Source organism: Corvus hawaiiensis, chromosome 3, assembly GCF_020740725.1.
Source record: "Corvus hawaiiensis isolate bCorHaw1 chromosome 3, bCorHaw1.pri.cur, whole genome shotgun sequence".
Taxonomy (NCBI): domain Eukaryota; kingdom Metazoa; phylum Chordata; class Aves; order Passeriformes; family Corvidae; genus Corvus; species Corvus hawaiiensis.
In genome coordinates, this window is record NC_063215.1 from 33,060,698 (window position 1) to 33,081,848 (window position 21,151).

At 41.9% G+C, this 21,151-nt stretch overlaps 1 protein-coding gene across 1 annotated transcript in view; it reads left to right on the forward strand.

Moving 5' to 3' along the window:
- Positions 1 to 2,474: 2,474 nt before the first annotated feature.
- The window catches only part of MYO6 (myosin VI), a 104,894-nt gene continuing 86,217 nt past the window's right edge, over positions 2,475 to 21,151 (forward strand). The window contains exon 1 of the mRNA XM_048297393.1: positions 2,475 to 2,586. The gene's annotated coding sequence lies outside the window, so the exon portion shown is untranslated. The remainder of the gene's footprint in view (positions 2,587 to 21,151) is intronic.

Here is a 21,151-nt window from a genome sequence, read left to right on the forward strand (position 1 = left end):
TCAAAATGTCATACTGCCTTGTATTGTTGATCTTTCTGCCTTTGGGATGCCCATGGAATTCCCAGTAGGCCATCCAGAACACGGTGTTTGCACATTTAAGATGGTGCTAATATAGCTCTAGTTCCTCACAAGAGCCCCCCTTGCTGTGGTGTGCACAGTGTGAGCCTGCCCTGAGCTCAGCAGCGCTGACACGCCACCTCCGTGCATTGCCACTTGCCAAAGGAGGCTTCTCCACTGCTGTCCGCCCTGCCTGGTGCACTGAGGTGTGGGAGGAACAGGGTGATGCCAAAGGCACTCTGCTCTGCCTCCCAGCCTCAAACTGCATCTGTCCTTATACAGCTGTTAAACAAAGACTGGTTGGCAGCTCCAACCCATCTGCACTGTTCCTGGTGTTCTCAAAAGTCTTGGTTAGACTGAAATGACAGAGGTTCATCCAATTTTCCTAGGAATGAAACCAGAAATGCTCTTTACATACAGGCAAGGAGGACAGTAAAACATGTTTTGCCTTGTATTCTCTTTCCACTTTCCCCCCCTCTTTGCTTAGGTTGAAGTTCTTGCACTCAGATTTCACTTGAGAGCTTTCCTGTATTTTCCCTGAAGATTCACAGAACAGATGTTGCTGTGTCTTGGGTTATTTTTAAATTTTCCAGGGAGAAAAGAGGGGAGAGAGTATAGACATGCTTCTTCCGATGAGGGAGAGGCACATCAGAGGGTGGGATAGTGCTCAGCACTGCTTGGATTGTTTACACTGAAAGTATTTTGTTGATCATTTCCTGATATTATATCCTGTTTTTCTAAAGAGGTGGTTTTAGCCAGTCACCAAATTTACATTTTCATTTACTTGTCCATTCACTTTTTTTCCCCCAGATAACAATTATCCTTATCTCTCTCACAAATAAAGCTAAGGCTGACCGTACAAAGTACTGCGCTGAAACGTAATGCCAAAGACAAGCTTCCATTCTCTAGAAGTTATACAATGTTTTAATTTGTCCAAGTGAAGATGCAACCATCAAAGTCACCTTGCCACTTTGCAGGCATGTGGAATGTTTTATAAACCAAAACAAGCTCACAGCACATTTCAGGAGTTGTAGGAATGTTAATGTGGACACAGGATTTAACTCCACCCATGCTCTGCCCAGGATGCAGGATTACTCATGCACCTAATGTACTGCCATTTTCCTTCCGTGTGTACATCCACTCTTATCCTTGACAGAACCCCCTGAGTTTCTCTAGGTTCTCCCTAGAGAAGCCCCTGGGATTTCTCTTTGTCCTCTAAAAGAGGCCAAGGCATTGTTATGACTATCTCATCTACATGGGCAGCTATGGCTGGAAGAAATTTGTGTAAATTATTTATTAGCTAATGGCTGTACCCACAATGTCCCTGGTGTTGTCCAAACACTCAAAAAGGATGCAGTGAAGCACACCCTGCTTAAAGAAAGGTAGCTAGGGCTGCAAAATCAAGGAAAACACAACATTTTGATGTATTGTTTGTTTGTCAGCAAAATACGTAGGAATGAACCATCAGGTGGAGAACAAGGAGGCTTTGCACATACAGTCGGGGTCATTGTGCTACTCATGAACTATTGTGTGGAGAGAAGCACAGCGCTATGGGAAAGCTGACAAACCAGCTGGCGACGCTAGGAATGAATCGTGGTAAAGCCAAGGGACAGGGAAGCGACGCAAAGCTGCCGCACGGGAGGGGTGGTTGTGGGGTAGCATCAGCGGTGTGACAGCCTGGCTGAGCATGATGCAATGCCGTCCAGTTGGGCCACTCTCCCCAAGCCACAGCAGCGCACCAGCCACAGGGACAAATAGCTGGGCGTAGGCATATGCCAGGGAAATCCCGCAGAGCCGAGGCTGGCCCTGGGCTGCCTTGCAGGAGGTACAGGGGGCGCATGGCTGGGGCAGACGGTGCTGTTCTGTATTCAGCAGAGGGTACGACCATCGCTGTTCCCACCCGTGTAACATCCGCCAAGGCAGCACCCTGGGGACGCGACGCGGACAGCACAGGGCCAGGGCCAGGGGGAGCCTGGGGGAGCAACCGGGCTGAAACAGCTTCAGACTTCCAAGGTTTGTGCAGCAGGAGAGCCGCCACCTGCTCGGCACCTTTCTTTATGGCACGATGTTCAGTAAAGACAAAGTCCCCAAAAATAACTCTTTATTGTTGTAATCGCTATATGTAACCCCATTAGTAAAAAATAGAGGAAGAGACCCAACTCGCACAAAATAACCACGGGCCAGCCCCTCAGCACCACCTCTGCTGCGGAGGCCACGGGCTGCGGGCTCGGCGCGCCCGAGGGGCACCGGCGCGGCCCGGCCAAGCAGCCCCTGCGCGGAGGTAAAGCCGGGCCGGCCTCCCCAGCTGCCACCGCCCCCGCCGGAGCTGCCCCCGCCCCCGGCCGGCCCTGTGGCGGTGACGTCCCGGGCCGTGCCGTGCCGTGCCGTGCCGGGCAGCGGGGGTGGCGCAGAGCAGCGCAGCAGCGGCGGGAGCAGCAGCAGCAGCGGCGGCGGCGGCAGGAGCAGGAGCAGGAGCAGGGCTGGCAGCGAGCGGGGCGCCGAGCGCAGCACCACCGCCTCCATCAGCAGGTAACGACGCGGCCCCTCGGCCTGCGCCGCCCCCTCCTCCCCGCGGCGGGAGGCGCCGGCCCTCCGACCCGGCCGCGGCGCTGCCCCTCGGCTGCCCCGCCGCCCTCCCGCCCGGGCAGGTGCGATCGGGGCGGGCGAGGCAAGGGCCGGGCCCGCGGCGGGTGAGCGCTCCCGCCAGCGCACCGCGGGACGGACCTGCCGGAGCCGGGGCTTCCCGGGGAATTGCGGTCAGAATCCCTCTGGGCTGTGCTTTACTTCCTTAAATTAACTGACGTGGGAAATTCTTTCCTTTGTTAGGATTGTTTGGGCTTTTTTAGTGTCCTCTGTGAAATCCCATCCCTGTGGAGTTACAGCTGAGCTCCCTTCCTTGCTTCAGAAACATTTCTGTGCCGGTGGGATTGTCCTTGTCACACAAAATAAAATTTTTACAGCCTTTACTGGCCGAACGCAGTATGACTGGTAGCTCAGTGGAAAAACATCTTCTGGAGTATTTCTGCTTGAAGTACTTTTGCAGGCTGCGGTTTTGGAGAGCAGCGTGTGTCACTGTGATGTACAACTAAAAACCAATATCCCATTCCTGTGACTTGCATTCATTACTGAATAGGAAAACTTAAAAGGGTTCGTCCCCTTAATGGTCTAGAATACGACTTGCAGTGCAGCAAATATATTGTTGGTCCTTGTCTAGTACTTGGTTCTCAGGGTCTGAACTAGTAAATGCCACCAGAGGCCTGTAGGATGGATCTAGCTGAACTAGTTGATGACTGGTTCTGTAAAAGGATGGTTGTTATCTGTTGTTTCAGCGAATGCTGCTGACTGTCAGCCCTGTTCTTACAAAGGTACAGAGAAGTAGTATGTCGTGACTTGTGCCCTATCGTGCTCCCAGAGGGAACAGACCTTTGAGGCGACCTAATTTCTTACAGTTCAGTTGGCATCTCCGGGCTGCAGGACGGCCTATGGACTGGTTCACAGCAATCTGAGTGCAAAGGTTGGCCAAGGGACTGAGTCTTCCTTCTGTTGCAAGTGTGACAAATTAACAGGGTGGAGATGAACTCATGAGTTAAATGTCATCGGCACTTTTAAACTTTGTTTTTTAGTGAAAAAAAGCTTAACAAAAATGGAAATCTTCTAGTTTTTAAAATCTTCGTTTTGAAAATTTAAAAGTATAAGCAAATCTCTTGCAGTATTTGTTTAAATATAATAAAACTGCTAACACACAAGTTAACTCTTAAATGTATGGTTAATAAAATAACCGCAAAAGAAAGATCTCAGTGTTGTTGAGGTGGGAGAGTAAATATCAGAATTATCAGAGAACACGTTCCAAACCTTTTAATAACGTAGAAATTAAGATTTAGCTTGACTGTATTTTTACTGGATGTGTTTTTGATGTGTCTAAGTTAATAAACTATTTAGTGAAGGTACAGTTATGCCTTTGACTGTAAAACTATAAAGCCAGCAGTGCAAACATAAAGGCAGTAAACTTTCCTGGGAGGCTGAATAGCTTTCTGAATTAAAACCATGTCAGTATTAGCTTGCAGAAATTCTAAGTTGAACTAATTTCCCCACCCCCATTATTTCTAGTCAGAGTGGGCATTTCTCTGTAATCTGCACTAAGTACTGTGTCTTTCAGCCTCCGGCATTGCCATGTGCCTTTGTTTTGATAATGGGTCAGTATTTTGACCCATTAACAATAATGCTCTCATAAGGAAGGTGAAATAGCGCTTCCTTGTGCCTGGTCTGCCAGGGTGGAGAAGGCTTTGTGACCCAATCTAGCCTTTGTATTTTTGTGGTATTTGATAACACTGGTCTGAGGAAAGATTTCAGGTTTTAGAAATTTTGACAGTCATATGAGTGATGTGGCAAAGTTGAGTAGGGACTAACTTTTTATCAGTACAAAATGCGAAAGCATGCGATTAAGCTGGCAGGTTCAAAATGAACGAAAGGGGTGTGGTTTTGGTTTTGACCCAATGTGTGGTTAGTTAAGCTTTGGAAATCCTTTCTGGAGCATGTGGATACTGAAAGTTTACAGGGACTTGAAAAGCAGCGGGACAAATTAATGGAAGAAAAATCCACTAAGGCTGACTTGTGCAGGGTACTTCAGGTAGCTCAGGGGGTCACCAAGGTGAGCATGGAGCCAGGGACAATAGACTGGGAAAGTACCGTCAATTATTTATCGAATTTTTATATTAATTTCAAGCACTGACATAGTGCAGACAGCAGACCCAGTAGGGCTGCTCTTAGGAAAATTGTTCATTTGAAGTAAGTGTTTGAGAACAGCTGAACCAAAGGGACCACATCTAGAGATAGCAACTCTAGGTGATAATTCTCAGGAAATGATTATGAGTCACCATCAAACTGGAAGTCAGTTTAAGCGGTGCCTAGGGCAGTTCTGGTACCTTTGTACTTGTTGTTATTGATGTCTTTGATCAATAGAATTAGCACAAAATCTAAAGGAGACTGAGCAGGGCTTTCAGACTGTGTTTTTGATGCTCTGCTTTGGAGGACAAGAGGTTTTTGATAAGTTTGAAGGCAGTAAATGAGTACAAGATACTGTTTTCTGGAAGAAGATAGCATAATGCAGATGGGTAAAGTTGACTTGGCAGCAGTGCCGTGGAAGCAGATCTGAGGGTTATGTGGGATCACAAGAAGCATAGGGATGCAGTACTGCTGAAGTTCAGAATTTAGCTTTATGTACTAGTGCAGCTTAAGTTAACAGAATAATGTGTCCAGTTTTGGCCACAGCCTGTTAAGAAAGATAAGTTCAATGTTTCCATCTACCAGAAATGGTCATCAGGGTTTAGGAAGGTTTTGGAAAACGTATCTGCAGAGACTGTGTTTGGAAAGTGTGTTCCGCAAAGGCTATACAAGCTCATTTTCAGCAGAAAGAGGAGGTAAGATGATGGGACAGGAAGATTCTACAGTCTTAAAATTAGTGAGAAGTGGTCTGTGTTCTTCTGTCAGTGACTGTATCGAAAAAGATGAAAGTAGTTTGCACCAAAGACTTGATGGAAGTTCTTAAAATCTGTTATGCCTTAGGGAAAACTGAAAGAAACTGAGGTTGTGCAATCTCATTTCTGTGAAGGTTTTTGAAAGTCAAATAGGCCTTGTGTTAAAGATATATTAAAAACATTTCTCAAAACTGTTTTACTTGTTCTCACGCAGGGGCTTGAGCTTGATGATTTCTTCAGGTGCTGTTTGTATTCGGGCTTGAGTTTATGTGGAAAAAAGTAATTTCAGTCTTCAAACAATGCACAGTTTCTGTGATAAAGTCCTAGAATCTTTCAGTTGCTGGTCATCTCATGTTACAGCTTAATGCATTTGGTTTTAAAATAATTAGTGTTGAGGCAAACTACTGCATTTGACAGCAAAATGTTGTGGTTTAGGAGTATAGCCTGTAACACTGTAGGAAATGTAGGTGTAGGACCATACTGTGATTTAAACCAGGAAAATCAGAGGGATAAAACCTGAGGTATTCATCATCTACTGTAGAATATACTGTGTGTGGCTTCATAACTTGTGTCCTAGTGTTACAGCATCTTTGGGTCTGAAACACTTTTAGAAAGGACTTTCCAAAGTCCTTACTAAAAAAAAATGCCAAATATCATATGTTTCTCATTTTGTTTCTGCTTTTTAAAACATGCACAGGCATTTTAAAATGGCAACATTTTAACATAGCTTGCCATCTGTTTAAGTTTCTACTGTGTTATTTCTTGGAATGACTGTCTTAAGTTTGTAGTAAATACTAGTGACAGTGACTTGTATTTCTGAAGTATTGATAGATGCTGTATCAATATAAAAAACACATAGGAAAAATGTAGTTTTTGAACTGATGGCTGTGGATAAATCTTCCCCTCCCCCCAAAAAAATCCCAATAAAACCAGCAGTTTTGCAAAGCTGAATGTGAAGCATCAGCAGCCTTCGTAGATTTTTCGAAGGCTCTGATGTCAAGAAAAGGACCAATAAATCCATGGGCACTTTAGTCTCTGGTAGAATGACGTCTGTAAGTAATGACCATACAGAGTTAATATACGTATTTAACTGGGGAGAGCATGCTGAAACTCTTTTGATAAGTGACCATCTTAGAATGCCTATTCAGAAAAACTGATTTAGCCAAAGCAAGTTCTTGCTTTTTTGTTGTTGTTGAGCTGTGTACAGAAATGGAGCAGGGGGTGATGAGGCTGAGGAGGACTTGTTCAGTTTGGTCCTGCCGCTCCAAGGCAAAGCCTGTTGCCATCTGGCAACAGCATAGCCTGGCCTTACACAGGTGGTTTGGGACTCCCTGCTGCATGCTGGCTTTTTCCTGCTGAAAAGGGAGTTGCAGCCAGATGACATTTAACCTGCAGACACGGTGCTGGCTGCAGCTCCTGTAGGCGTGTGCAAGCTCTGTGAGCTAAATTGCAGCTACTGTCAGTAGCAGGGCATGCATGAACGCTTAAGTGTGGGTTGGTATCTGGCTGCTGTGGCTGTGCTGCAAGTCATACCCAGGCATTGTGTCACTCCTGAAGCACTTCTGTCAAGCCAAGGGACCTTCGTCAATGCTTCTCCTCGCTCTGCAAGTGTGTGGATGAAGGGCAGTTTCTGCTTGGTCCAGGGAACGAGAGATGGATGAGGCATCTGGTATTAAACTTCATTTTTTGTATGCACAGCTTGCAGCGCTGCTGCTGTGAGGAATGTGGCCGGTCTCCAAACTGGGATCTGGTCCTGGCGGTGCTGAATGGAGGTGTCATGAGCACTGTCAGAACTGGGGTGGCCACATCTGTATGTACATCTTTTGGGGCTTGATCAGAGAAATTAAAAGAGAAATTCTCAGTCTTGAGCTGAAAGTCTGAATGAACCCTGGATTTGTAAATGCTCAACAGAAGGCCTTATTTATCACAAAAGAAAACGTTTTTTTTTCTTTTTTAAGCAACATCTTATAAGAGAGCTTGCTGAATTTATTTTGCAAAGGTAGGTAGACAATTGAATTAAGAGTATTATTTACATATTTCACGAGCAAATTTGTTTTTCTTGTAATTAACAAGACTTAGCACACTGATTTGAAATTTGTGGAAAAAAAAAAGAGAAGTAGAGAATTTAACAAAGCCAGTTGTTCACAAAAATCTCTTCAATATTAGCAAGATCTCTGGCTGTATTTTACAAAAATAGCAGCAACTTTCTGAATTATATCTAAATGTTTCTATGGATCCTTCAGGCCTAAGCTGAAGCCATGGAAATATTGTTGCTTTTTGCATTTTGAGCAAGTTCAGGTTGTGATTTGTATGATCCAGAGCTCCATCCCTCTCATCTGCTATATTGTCTTTGTTGCCATGCACTCAGCAAGGTTTTGATCATGTCAGGTGCATTCTCAGTGTTCCAGATCCAAAGGAGCCAGCTATAAGGTGATACTGCAGTAGCCATGTTTAGGAAGAAGCTGTCTGTGGGAGGACAGCATGTCCTTCTCCAGTCTTTAGGTGTGACTTGTGAAGGAGGACACCCCTTCTATGTTCACATCTGTGCTTCACTCTTTCCTGATTTCTTCAAGTGCAGCCCATCACAGCTGCTCTGTAGTGGGGGAATTGATAGCAATAAAACTCTTTCACAAAGTCCTGCATGCCAAAGATAGACAGTTTTGCTGTGTCTCCTTTTGTCTTGTCTGGGTGAGCGCTGTGTGCAGGCACACCAAACCTGCTTGTCGTGGCACTCTGCTTGTTTTAGGGGAGGCATTGGAGAGTTTTGGGGAAGGGATGCTCTGTAGCTGCTCATCCAATTCAAGGTTTAACAGTATGCGGTAACCTCTTGTGCTGTTGGCCTTGCTTACATACTGCAAAGTTTCCAGGTCAGGGAGCAGAGCATTCAGGAATGAAGAATCTGACAAACATTTTTGATGATTTCAATTTTAACAATTCTGTTGGGCTGCAGTTTTGTGAGCAGTTGGTCTGAGGTAATTGCCTGCTGGACCCTGAAAAGAGGAAATCTTAATGGCTGCATCTTCTGCGCCCTTCCCAGCAGTGTGGATGGTCATGGGGCTCCTTCACACTCCAGTGCAAACTGCTGGCTCTGCAGAAAGCAACAAATCCCATCACCTTTCTTTTTTCCATATCCATGCTACAGAGGTTGAGCAGCAGAGATGAGGGGAGGCAGATGAGGGGTGATAAGTCATTGCCGTTCAGCTCACCCTCTCTCAGGAAGCCACATTTTTTGCAGTCTCTTAGACCTGTGTAACCTTCATTGCCTCTACCAAAAGTTAGAAAAATACCTCCAGAACCCTTTGCAGAGAGAAATATAGAAGTAAAGAGTATATGTAGGGAATTTAATAGAACTGTAGAATCACAGAATGGCTTGGATCGGAAAAGACCCTAAAGATGATCTAGTTCCAACCCCCTGCTGTGGGCAGGGACACCGCGGCGCAGTCACGCACAAGGACAGAGCCATAGAGTAGGATGGGAGAGGATTGTAAAAGATCATGGACTTCAGAGGGCCCTAGGGTAATATGGACTTTTATTACTGTGTAAAGATAAAAACACTTGGGTTTAGTACATGTGGTGGTTTTGGGGGTGAGAATGAGTTTATTTTGTGGCTTTGGGGTTTTTTTTTTTTTTTTGGTATTTGTTACCTGGGATCTTTTAAAAAGATAGGAAAACTGATGATATAAATCATTGTCTCATTTTCTAGGCTCCTATTGAGTTATTTTGTCAGTGTTTGCTGATTGCTTTAAAGCTGTGGCAGTGTTCATGCAAGCAGTCTTTATGGCAGGTGCTTGTGTACACAAATGGCATTCTGCAGGGCATCGTATCTCTGCTGTACAGCAAGGAGTGTTACTTATGTGGATACGCCAGGAATGATGCTGTTTCTCCTTCTCTCATACTTGTTGGCTTGCTTTTCAATGGCTGTGCTGTTGGGCCTTTTAGTCCTCTTATGATTTTTTTCCAAAATAGAACCTCTAATGGTTTTTACAGATTTTAGTAGCTGATCTTTTGGCTGTGGTTAAGAGCATTGCTTCAGATTTCAAAGTTCTTGGGAACTAGAAGAGAGATGGGCTGTTGCGTTGAATTGGAGCTGTTGGGAACAAAGCACTCCTGTTTCTTCTGTACACTGGCAGTTTTGCAGATGGTGGGATGATCTCTGTCTTCGGTTGTCAGCCTATTACAGTACTCTTCCATCTTCTCAGCTGAAATTAGTTCTGGTCAGACACTCAATCTTGGATTATTTAGACCTTGAGATAGTGTTTGGTTTACTGCATGAATGTCCTCTATTAAATTTTTTTTTCTTTGGGTGTTTGGACATGCACTTTCTCAAAAGTTTTACACCTTAAAATTCATTCTTGCATAAATTATCTAAAAAAAATTCTAAGTTTTGTTTAGGAGAAGGATGTTTTTTGAAATACCTTTTGTGTCATACTCTGATGGTAATCTGAAACAAATTTTATATCTTGTTTTATGTTTTGCTGTATTTTGCTGTAAAGTTCTACATCCTTTCAAAGGAAAAAGATTATTTCTTACTAATCCAGGGAGAAGAATCTTAGCCATGAAGTTTCTTAGTCTTTTATCATGCTGTACAAGTCATGTCTTGCTCAAAAGGTCAACACCCACAGAACATGGTTTTTTACAGTTCAATGGTCTAAGTAGCTGCTTTTCTTGTGGCCTTAGGAATCTTTCCTATTGTCAGTGAACATGCAGTCTTTTGATGATATGACATCTGATGCTATGGGTATTTCTGGGTTACACACTAAATCATATATATTCAACACTAAAGCAGCAATGATAAACATAAATAATGTGTTGACCATATACTCTTAAAGATTATTCTCTTTCAGTTTAAATCCTTGCAGCTTTTTCCAGTTTTGCATACATGTATGTATTTTTGTAAAATATTACATCAGATTTCTTTTAACTTTGAACTGAAAATAGCTTATTTTAGCAAGTGTTGGAGTTTAGCTTCTTTGTTTTTGTTGCTACAGAGTTCTGTGTCTGTTCATGTAGTAGTCAGCCTAGAGGGGTTATAATATGTAAAGTTGGCTCATAGACTTATTTTAAATTGCCCTTTGCAGCTTCTGTTAGTCTGGGATCAGTTATTGATCTCTTCAGAAGGAAAAAAAAAATTATGCCTTAAAAAAATACAGTTCTATTACTTCCTGATTTTTTAATTTTTTTTTGTTGTTTTTTAATAAAAGCTTGGGATTTCAAGTGAGTAATAAGTACTGACTGCCTGAGTACATAGGATGGAAGTGGAAATTTATATGGTTAAAAAAAACCAAACCAGCTGTTTGAGATGAGTTGTTTTCAGTATTAATCCTGGTCTCTTTACAAATCCCTTTGGGAGAGAAGAGGGCAGACAAAAGGCACTTCATGTCACTGGCTGTTTACTGAGTGACTCTGCTGCTTTCGCCCTAGGATGGAGGTAGAACCAGGGGAGCAGGAGACTACTGGGAAGAGGAAGAGTATTTTGAGGTGAGCTGCTACTTGAAAAACAAGTGAAGGCTGAAGGGTGATGCCAAGGTGGGAAAGTCTGAGGAGCCGAGAGGACCAAAGGGATCCCAGCAAGTGGAAACACTTGAAGATTGTAGCAGAAGAAAAATGCTATTTTGACTGCTTTAATGTAAAACTGGTTAGCATCAGGGGCTGCCCTTCCTACCATGCCTGGGCAGGACTTTGAAGCCATGTTTTCCTCATCGAATGGAAGATGCTGCCTGATGCCTGTACATGTCCAGGCACTGACCCTGGGTGTGCCTGCTGTGGGTGTAAGGCCATGAGGCCTTGCAATTTGGGTAAAGTATTTCACCCCAAGACAGGTAAAGATTTTGGAGTGACTTCTGAAGGTGTGCAAAGGTGTGGTTAGTGGTAATTAATGAAAGCTAATTGGCTTATGTTTTTCTAGGACTCAGCATGTGCTCTCTAGCAGCCTCTCATTTCCATTGGTCATCTTGTTGGAAATGTCCAAGAAGTTTTTAGGGGATCCAGGTAAGACAGGAGCCTTCTCAAAAGGAGCTGTTAGTTTCTCCACTGTACATACTTAAGGGAGAAATTTGAATGGGCAAGATGCAGCTGTGTGTGAGGCTGCTGTACCTTTGTTTTGTGCAGTTTGATCAGCTGCTTCATTTTAAATTCGTGGCCTAATTTTGTGAGGAACATCTTAGAGGCAGGCGAACCCACAAAACTAACCGATAATCTCCAGTCTGACAATGAAGGAGGCACATCTGTGTGATAAAGAGGACTCTTCCCACACATTTAATTTTATTTGTTTCAGGCCTTTGTGTAAGGAAAAGCTGTGTAACTCACACATGCAAAGACAGAGGAGAACTGAGTTGAATGTGAAGTAATAGCCATATTTTCAGAAAAAAATCAATTTTATGTTGTGAGAAATTAGCCTAGTAATATTAGCAAGCATTTAAACAATGATTGGTGGGGGTGCTATTTATTTTTGAAGTTTGTGTTTTAGCAGACTTCAAGTTGCTACTGTTGAAAAACAAGGGTGTTTTTTTTCCTTTTTTCTGACAAATCACCACTTCCCTCAAGCATCTCCTGCAAGTGTTCAGACTATGCTGTATTTCTAATATAAGCTAAAAGCTTGTAATAGTACCCAGGGAAGTAAAGAAAAATTGTACCTTCTCTATTATTACACTGCTGTCAAGGTCTTTGTTTCAATGCTAACAACAAGAAAATGTGGGAGGAAAATGAATGATTTCTAAAAGTCTTCCCATAGGTGAGGAGCTTTTCCCCTTTTTCAGGTACCAGGCTGTCTTCCGAGGGCTTCCACCCAGCTGGGACAGGAATGGCATGGTGTGGAGCTTGGGTGCTGCAGGCTGTAGCAAGTAATGGGGATGCAGACCTTGGTTCAGTGATACCACCTCTTTGCACTGTTGCATGTAATGGCAGTCTAATTTTGACCCAGATGCATGGGATAGCATTCATTTGGAGTTCAGCAGAATGTAGAACATAATGAAAGCTCCAGTGTAGGTTGTTAGCATGTCACCTGGATTGCCTTCCTGGGTTGCACCGTGTCTTGCCTGTCATTCATCTGCCTGGATCACTCTATTGCAATCTGGATCCTTGCTAGTGCTTCATGTGCTGATATTTGTTGATGGCTTTACAACGTGTCTTCCTCTGGATCAGACTTTTTTTTTCAGGATCAGCTTCTGCCCTTAAAGAATCCCTGTGTAAGTTATTCCCAGGACACATGCCTTTTTTTTTTTTTTTTTCATTTATGTTACTTCTTCCAGGATATCCTGCCTTTTGTGTTTCACAACTTGCTGGCAATGGGAAGGATTTGCATGGCGTCAGTCCTACAGATGAGCATGCAGCTTCGCATGCTCTTTGTGGGCTGCATATACCAAGACAGGTTGCAAATGGAGTTTGTACAATAGAGCAAGTAAAACTGGCTGCATCAGTATGGTTTTCTGAGGATGAAAGAGATGCTGGTTTTGCTTTACTTATCAGCCAGGCTTGGTGTCTAGTCAAAAGGGTAGTGGAGAGATGCAGGACAGAACATCTGGTAGAAGCAGAATTTGAAGATTGGGAAGAGAGTTTTAATCAAAATCCGTATTTTCTTCTTTGTTTTCTGCCTTCTCTTGTTGAGAATGACCAGTGTCATACCAGTTAGCACTGGATTGGGGGTGGCTGTAATTACTTGAAAGCTGTCAGCCTGCAGTTAACCCTGCTCATCAGGCTGAGGTTTGGAGAGTGATGTGGAGGACACATTTGCTGCAGGGAACATTCCTCTCACGGCAAGCTTTGCTCATATGTGTGCCCAGCACTGCCTGAGAAGCCCTGCAGTAGAACGTGCTGGCTCTCCATGCGAGTCAGCAGGAAGGAATACTTTCTGTTGTTGCAGGCTATTGTGAGTTGCTGCTCTGCTGGGGATTCCTTTGGCTTTTCACAGTGGTCCTTGCACCAGATGGTAACACACTGAGCTTGTTCTGGGTCAGCAAAGCCCCTTGTCACTGTGCCAAGAGCACTGTCACAGAGAAAGCCCTATGCCTTTTGCCACCTAAAATGCATGTGAATTCACTACATTCCTGAACCAAAGTAGCAGTCAGTCTTCCTGTTTTGAAAAAATGGAAGTGGAGAGAGTACTGTTGCTTTGAGATGAAGATCTGCTTTTCAGGCTAATTTTAGATGCAGCTTAATGTGTAAGGGGGAGGCAGTTTAGAGTAGAAGGGTTCGACAAGGGGAGTAACTACCAGAGGGCCAAAGTTACTAATGCTGTGTTGAGCAGGGTGGTGTAGGCAGAAGCAGCCACATAGGAAAGCATGATCTGGAGCAGTTGCTGCTGAGCTGGGTGCATGCTGGACAGGGGAGGCTGAGCAGATGTGATTCACCTTCCAGGCAGAGCCTTGCTGACTGGCTGGGCTCAGAGCCTGGGCACAGGGCAGGATTAGCACAGCTCCACTGGCAGAATGGGCAGCTCCAGGCCTCCTGCGTTCCCCAAAACAAAAAAGCACTCCAGAACATTGCAAGGAGTTTTTTAGATGATAGTTTTAATACTAAATGAGAGTTTCTTTCTAGAAAGAACTTTTTTCTTAAAAAAGGCATTTTGAGGCTGAGAGAAAAGATAAACTAAGGGATTCCTAGAGAACGGGGAGAAGCCAAGTATCAAAGAATATGAAAATCATTCACTACAATCAAAGCGCATCTTTTAGTCAACTGTTACAATAGAAGAGCAGGTCAGGCAAAAATTCAGTCCTCTGTCCTCTACCTCCCTGGTGCTTTTCAGTATAAATCTAGTTCAAGAGACCCTTAGTGGCAAAAGCTTACAGAAGGCTGCTGTAGTTATTAGAGCACTTCCTGGGTGTTCATCTCTAAAGCCACACCTGGTGTATTAGGATTTCCTATGCTGTTATTATGGGACACGTTTCCAGATTGCTGTCAAAAGCTTCTGTATCAAAGGAGGATCATCACACAGCACAGGCTGCTGGATGCGTGAAGAAATTAGGTAAACTACAGCATCCAGTAAAACTTGAATGAGTTTTATAGAGTGGAAGCTGAAAAAACAAATGCTGTTTTGATAACCTTCGAAATATAATTGTGTTCTCTCTTGTACTTGAATGTCATTAATTTTTGCAAACTTGTCACTTCTGAGAAATGTTTATTATTACTTAACAGATATGCGGTGATATTTTTATTTTAGGAAATTTAGATTTGTGTTCTTCACTGGTCGTTAGCCAGCATGGTTCACCCTTGTGTCTGAAGGCAGCATGGAAACTGGACGTGCAGGCATTTGAGAAGGCATTTGATTAATCTTGTTTCCTTTATTGTTCCCAAGTTACTGGAGTTATTCAAGAGGCATGCTTTTTTTTTTTTTTTTTTTTAAAGTTAGAGTAAACTATTATAGCCAGCAAGTTCTATTTACTAATCACCCAAATAAAGCAGAAACTCTGGAAGCTGTGAATTTCCTGGCATTGATACCAAAATGCAATGTCATGTTTTTAATTTATTAATAGAAATAATAAGATAATTCTTCATACTTTGTGTCCTTTAGTCGATAAAAGGAAGCACATACTTCCCTGTAATTGAAGACAGGTATGCTGTTGTGGAGGGTGGAACAGGACTCCTTGTAAAGAGAGGTGGAGTCTCCATTAACATGGTGTGACGAGGGTACTGATTCATATGTTGATGCCTTTTGAAAAATAGGTCTGTTGGTTGTGTTTTGTTTTGGCTTTTTTTTTTAGTTCAGTGTGTTTAAAGTTGTATCAGTTGGGCTGCTCTGTACTACATCTTACTCTTTTTGAACTCAGTTGTTCTTGAGATCTTGCCTCAAGACTTCATATAGGTCGCTGGGAGGTGGCTGAATCCCATGTGATTGTTGCTGTCTCAGCAGCAAAGCAACTGGAGTTTTCTGGGTTCCTGAGGAAGCGCCTGATGTGTAATAATCCTCCAGGGTCTTCGTCGTAGTCACATTCTCCACAATTGTTTCTTTTATACTGTGTTTTGAATTTTTTCTAAGATGACCTTCGAAGATCTCTAATCATATGATGATGTGAGAGAACTGGAAAGCTTTTAGTTTTCTAGTTTCCATGAATAATTCAAACCCAAAAACTCATTCCCAAGGCGGATTTTTTTACTCTAGAAAGGAAATACAAGAAATCTATGAGGAGTTCACTATTAGCTTCCCCCTGCCCCTCCAAGATAACTCTCAGGTCATTCAACAGTGTGAAGAAATATCCATCGTGAAAGCAGGTTTGAAAGATTTCTGTTCACAAGGAGGAATTTGAATTAGCCATACCTAACTTTCGTGTTGAATTCTTGATCATTGTAGCTTAAGCTCCCGTGGAGCTCAGGTTTTGAGTGAAAGAAAATATATGGAAATACATATATCCATATATCTGAAATAATATATTTGCTGGAATGTAGGAAGTGCTGAAGACTTCCAGACTGGAGTTCTAAATAGAATGCTTGAGTGAACTTGGCTTGCAGCATTGTAGACCACAAGTCCAGGAAGCTGAAGAGGATGCTTTGTAAAGCCCTGAGAAAGAGAGTCATCAGGTTGTCTTGTTGTGGGTCCGCTGATGATAAGTCTCACATGACCTCACAGTCTTTCCTTCAACAGCAGTACAGTCTCTTCTGCATTGTATTCCTCGTCTTTTAAAAACTAGTTATGTATTAGTTTTCCGTGAAAGAAAATCAGCGACTGTTTTGTGGTTTGCTGTTCTGTAATCAACAGGGTGAGGGTCTTGCCTGTAATCAGGAATGTGTCAATTAAATGTTTTTAGCATGAGGACTTTGTGTGTGACTTTTTGAACTGTCTCCTAGGCTTTTTGATTGACATCATTAACATTTCTGAGTCCATGGAATATCTGCAAATGCTGAAACCAGCCAGGAATTGACTCGCAAGTGTCAAGAGTCAGAAGGCACTAGTGCTTACTTTTGGCTGTGTCTGTGTGACATCTTGCAAATCAGAGCAATATTGAACTAGTAGTGGTTAAAAGTAATTCTTCAAAACATTTTCAAAATTGTGTTCAAAGTAGTTCCTGTTTGTAGTGTCTGTGGTCTCTCTCCACCAACTGTGTATCACTGCTTTTTCTGCTAGAGTGAAATATTCTGTAGTTTGTTTTCCATGTAAATATTACATATATTTAACTTGTCATTACATGACCCTTACCATTTTTTATTTGGCAAAGAGTTGTTTAAAACCTCATGGAATTTCTGTGTGGCTGGTACTGAGCATTTAGAGGAAGGTTGTAAAAATGTGCAAGATGATGTTTTGCCTTAACCGTAGAAGAACAAAGGGATGTGTCTTCAAGGTTAGAAATTAGTAATAAATGTATTTTCAGTGGGAAGGATTTTGAAACTATAGATTTAGATTGTTCTAGAATTGGAGGAAGGCTTTAAACATGCTGCTTTTGATCGTGGAAGGTGTTAGAATTAAAACTTAAATCTTCTTATATTTTTTCTGTCTTTGAAGCATGCTTAAGAACTATTTCACGTTATCCTCTTCTCTAATTGATTAACTGGATAATAGGTTTAAATGTGCCAAATAAAACCCATGGATTTTATAGCAACTGATCTGAAATTATCTAATTAAGTTTGGGGTTTTCCTTTTGTGTCACCTGGGTGAATCCTAATGATGTATAGCAGGTTGCATTAAATTGGGCTGTGCCTGTTTCTTGGAAACAGTGTTGAGAAAATCAGAAATTTCTTCAAGAATGTCAATTAAAGCACTAAGCAGAAATGCCTGTTTTGTGCTTTCTGGTCATTCTCACTCATTTAGGCAAATCCATTTGATTGCCTTTCTTGATGGTTTTGCTATTGAGTATAATGACCTCCCATGGTATATGTAGACATGTAGCTGAGACATGGTTTGAACCTATGATGTCAGTTTTGCTCATTAAAAAATCGTTTAGTCTTTTTGATTTCTGGACCCCCTGAAATTTCTGCTGAGCACCATTCTGCTGAATTTCTGTCAGAAATTTAATGTGTGAGGTCTTTGAAATATTACTTTTTTTTAATCTCCTTTTTGGGGCCTGCCAAACCAGCAGTTATTTTTAACTGTTCTTAGAGGAGTGTTATTTAAATCCTAAAGTTTATATGGGCCAAATTCTGTGATCCACATAAAGTGCCCTACTTTTATAGTGGAGAAACACAATGAATGTCAACCATACTTGACATGAGATAGCTCAAGGAAACTCTGGTACTGAGTTCCAGAAGGTTTGCTACTGCAGGTTCTGTTACATTTTCCTTTTTTTCCCCTTTATGTTGCACAAACCCAAGAACAAAAAATACAGTTGTTTGGTAAATACAATATGTACATCCTTCTTTTTGAAATAAAATAATTTTTGAAATAAAAAAAATATTTTCTGATGATCAAAGTCACTGTTTTCTAGATAGGCTTTGAAGATCTGAAGTCAGGTTGTGTCCAAGTAATTCAGGCCATGCTTGTATGTAGTTTAGATTTTTTTTTTTAATTTTAAATTTTTTTAAATGTTGCAGGTAATATCAGTTGGGAAGATGAGAAAAGCTGCTAAAATTTTTTTTCCAAGCTATGGAAAAAACACTGGGTTTGGGAAGGTCTGAGTTTTAAACCTGAATCATTGTGAAAATATGCTTAATGTTTTGGATATTCTTGTACTGCTGTATCAAATATTTTGCTTTTAGTAAAGGGAAACTTATGTCTACAAAAGGATTGTATGCTCCTTGAGTCTACTCGTAATTCAAAGTTCTTGCAGACTTACCTTGTTTATTTTTAACATAGAATCATAGAATGGTTTGGGTTGGAAGGAGCCTTAAAGCTCGTGTAGTTCCAACCCCCCTGCCATGGGCAGGGACTTGTTTTACTAGACCAGGTTGTTGTTCAAAGCCACACTTCCAGGATGGGGCATCCACAAGATCTCTGGGCAATCTGTTTCAGCACCTCCCCACCCTCTCAGTAAAGAATTTCTTAGAAGTACAGATAATACACATTGGCAGAGGTATTTTTCTGTTGTTGCTGGGACTGGTTCTGCCTGAGCTGGGGAGAAGAGTACCAAGAAATGGGAAATGGGACTTTTGTCCTGGGTACCTCTTGTCCTGGCAGAGGGATGAGGGAGCTTTACTTGGTTTTTTTTGGTGGTGGTATCTGTGGTTTTGTAGGGAAGAGTTAACATTGCAGCAATCTTGTGTTTGGGAACTTCAAGCTTCTGTGTGTGAGCTTTTTACACTTCCCTTGAGGGTACATTTAATAGTATTTTTCAGCGTGTCTTTGAAACAATTCGGAGTGGTGTTTTATATATTGTCCATAAATGAAATAAAAGTTTACTTTTTATAATGTGATGTTGGAACAGGAACAGAAATTTTGATACATGGTTAGGTGTGCGCGATTGTAGATGCTAACTGTGCTTTTGACTTAAAGCCCTAATTCAAATCTCTCCTGTCTGACAAGCAGCAGGAAGATTAATCTCCGGAGAGAGGAATCCATACCCCAGTTTTAGACAAAACACAGTCATTAAAGTTATTTGTAGGCTGAATAAGCGCAAGCCTTTGTTCGGATTGTCGAGCAGGGTTATGTCGAAACGTGCAGGAACAGGATTTACTCGCATTCCTGTTGCTGTTGCTTCCACATTTCCAGTCCACAGTATCATCTGATGAGGAGCTAGGGGTGAGTTACCAGCTGAGCATATAAGTGACTTTGAGACCTGTTTGATTAGACAACAGTACCTCTGTGTGTCCTTCCACAGCTGGGGTGAGGGCTGCTTGACGGGCACTTGGAGTGCAGTGTCCCTGGGTGGGCTGGGGAGAGCTGCCTCCTGGGGGCTCACAGGATGGGGACTGCTAAAGCATCTTGGGACAGTTGAAGTGGAACTAAAGATAATTTTAATCATACTTTGTGTTTAGAGGGTGAGATCACTACAGTTATATAAGCTCTGAAGGGTGGAACTCATTTTTAGCTGGTGTTTGTACTCTAAGAAGCATAAATTTAAAGTATTGAACTTTGGAGGTCTAAGGCAATATTTTTGTGTTGTAGTAGCTATAGTCTATCCTCGAGGAGGAAAGAAGGAAGAAAAATGTAAAAAACATAAACTGTCTTTGGATTGTTTTAAGACTGTTTTTCCTGGTTAAATGATGATGTATGATTGGTAGCTATGTATTATATGATCACTCATGCTTGGTATTAAAGAATAAAGCCTAGATTAAAATGATGATGAAGTTGAAGTGCAGATAAGAAAGGGGAAAAAGTACCGTAACCTGGTTTGTCACTATATTAGAACAAGAGTCTTTTCTCATGCCAGTAACCATCAGCAGCTGGATAAAGAATGAGTAGAGGTGTGTCTCCATTAGTGTTTAGTTCATCTTAGGAGTTTACTGTTGTACTGAACCTCCTGGTTGTCTGCATTTAAGGCACTGCAGGCCCAGGTACCAAACTGGATCCTGTTTGGATGAAACCAGACTGGAAGATGCTCCTTAGAAAAATGCCTGATAGTCTGCAGCTGTAAATTCATATTCAGTCAAGGGGACCAGACTAGAGATACGTGGTACAAACTAGAATTAGTAAAACCCTCAAGATGTGCATAGTATGGGCACTGGTCCCTCAGTGCTGCTGTTTCACTGTTACGCAGTTACTCCTTTTGTACCGTGTTACTTGCTAACGGAGATGTATCCCTTGAGTTTAAAACTTATCTTTCAGATTTATGTCAGGAAAAATAATGACTTGGAAAAAAAAGTGTAAATAAATATGCCTTCTGTTTCTGAAATTCTCCTTTTATTGGCATAATGAGTATTGTTAAAATCTTTACAATTAGGAAAAAAAGAAAAAAAAATCTAAGCCAGGAATGTCTTATATTGACCATTCACATCTTCTAAAGGGTATCTTTGGTTTTGAAAGCGTAATACTTTGTTTGCCCTACAATGCATTCAGTTTAATTCAAAATATTGTAGGAAGGACTAAAGAGCAACAAAATGGAAGAAGTGTGTTACTTAGAGTTGAAAATAATGTAGGTGTTTTCATTTACCATTTTGTTCCTGAGGTGAAAATTATTGTTATATGATCCTAATCTCACCACAATGTTAAATTCTTGAATATTTTTTAAAGAGAGGAAAATGGAATTGAAACTAAATATTTGTGTAATGGAAAGATAAAAAGGAAAAAGTGCCCATGATAATTGCAGTATCTTTTTATTTAGCAGAACTTCACTCTGTTGTCTAATCTTAGATCCACTACCCCTGTAAAAATGTCTAAACCATCAGATTATCACTGGATGGACAATTCTTGACATCTAGATTGAAACCATTGCAGCTGATTTAAATGAAGACTGCATGGACAGGACTTCATGACCTGGTGTTATTTCTTAGGTGACATTCCTAGCCTCTGGAGATGTATTTTTCATATAAAACATTTTACATAGTCTGAAATGAAGGCTCAAGTGCCACGAATAAATGCTCTTACCTTTGAGCTGCTGACCCCAACTGGGAAATAGCAGTGGCAGCATGACAGTGCTCATTCTCCCAGAAATTTTTTCCAGCTGTAATTGTTCAGGAAGTTTTGAATTTAAAAACACCTGAGCTGCATTTTGTTTCTGAATTTACAACCTGAGTAAAAGCTTTTCTTGACTCCACTTCTCGGTTCTTTGCCAAAATAAGCAGTCTGATCTTAGCATGTGACTGTGGTGGTTTGTCCTCTGCAT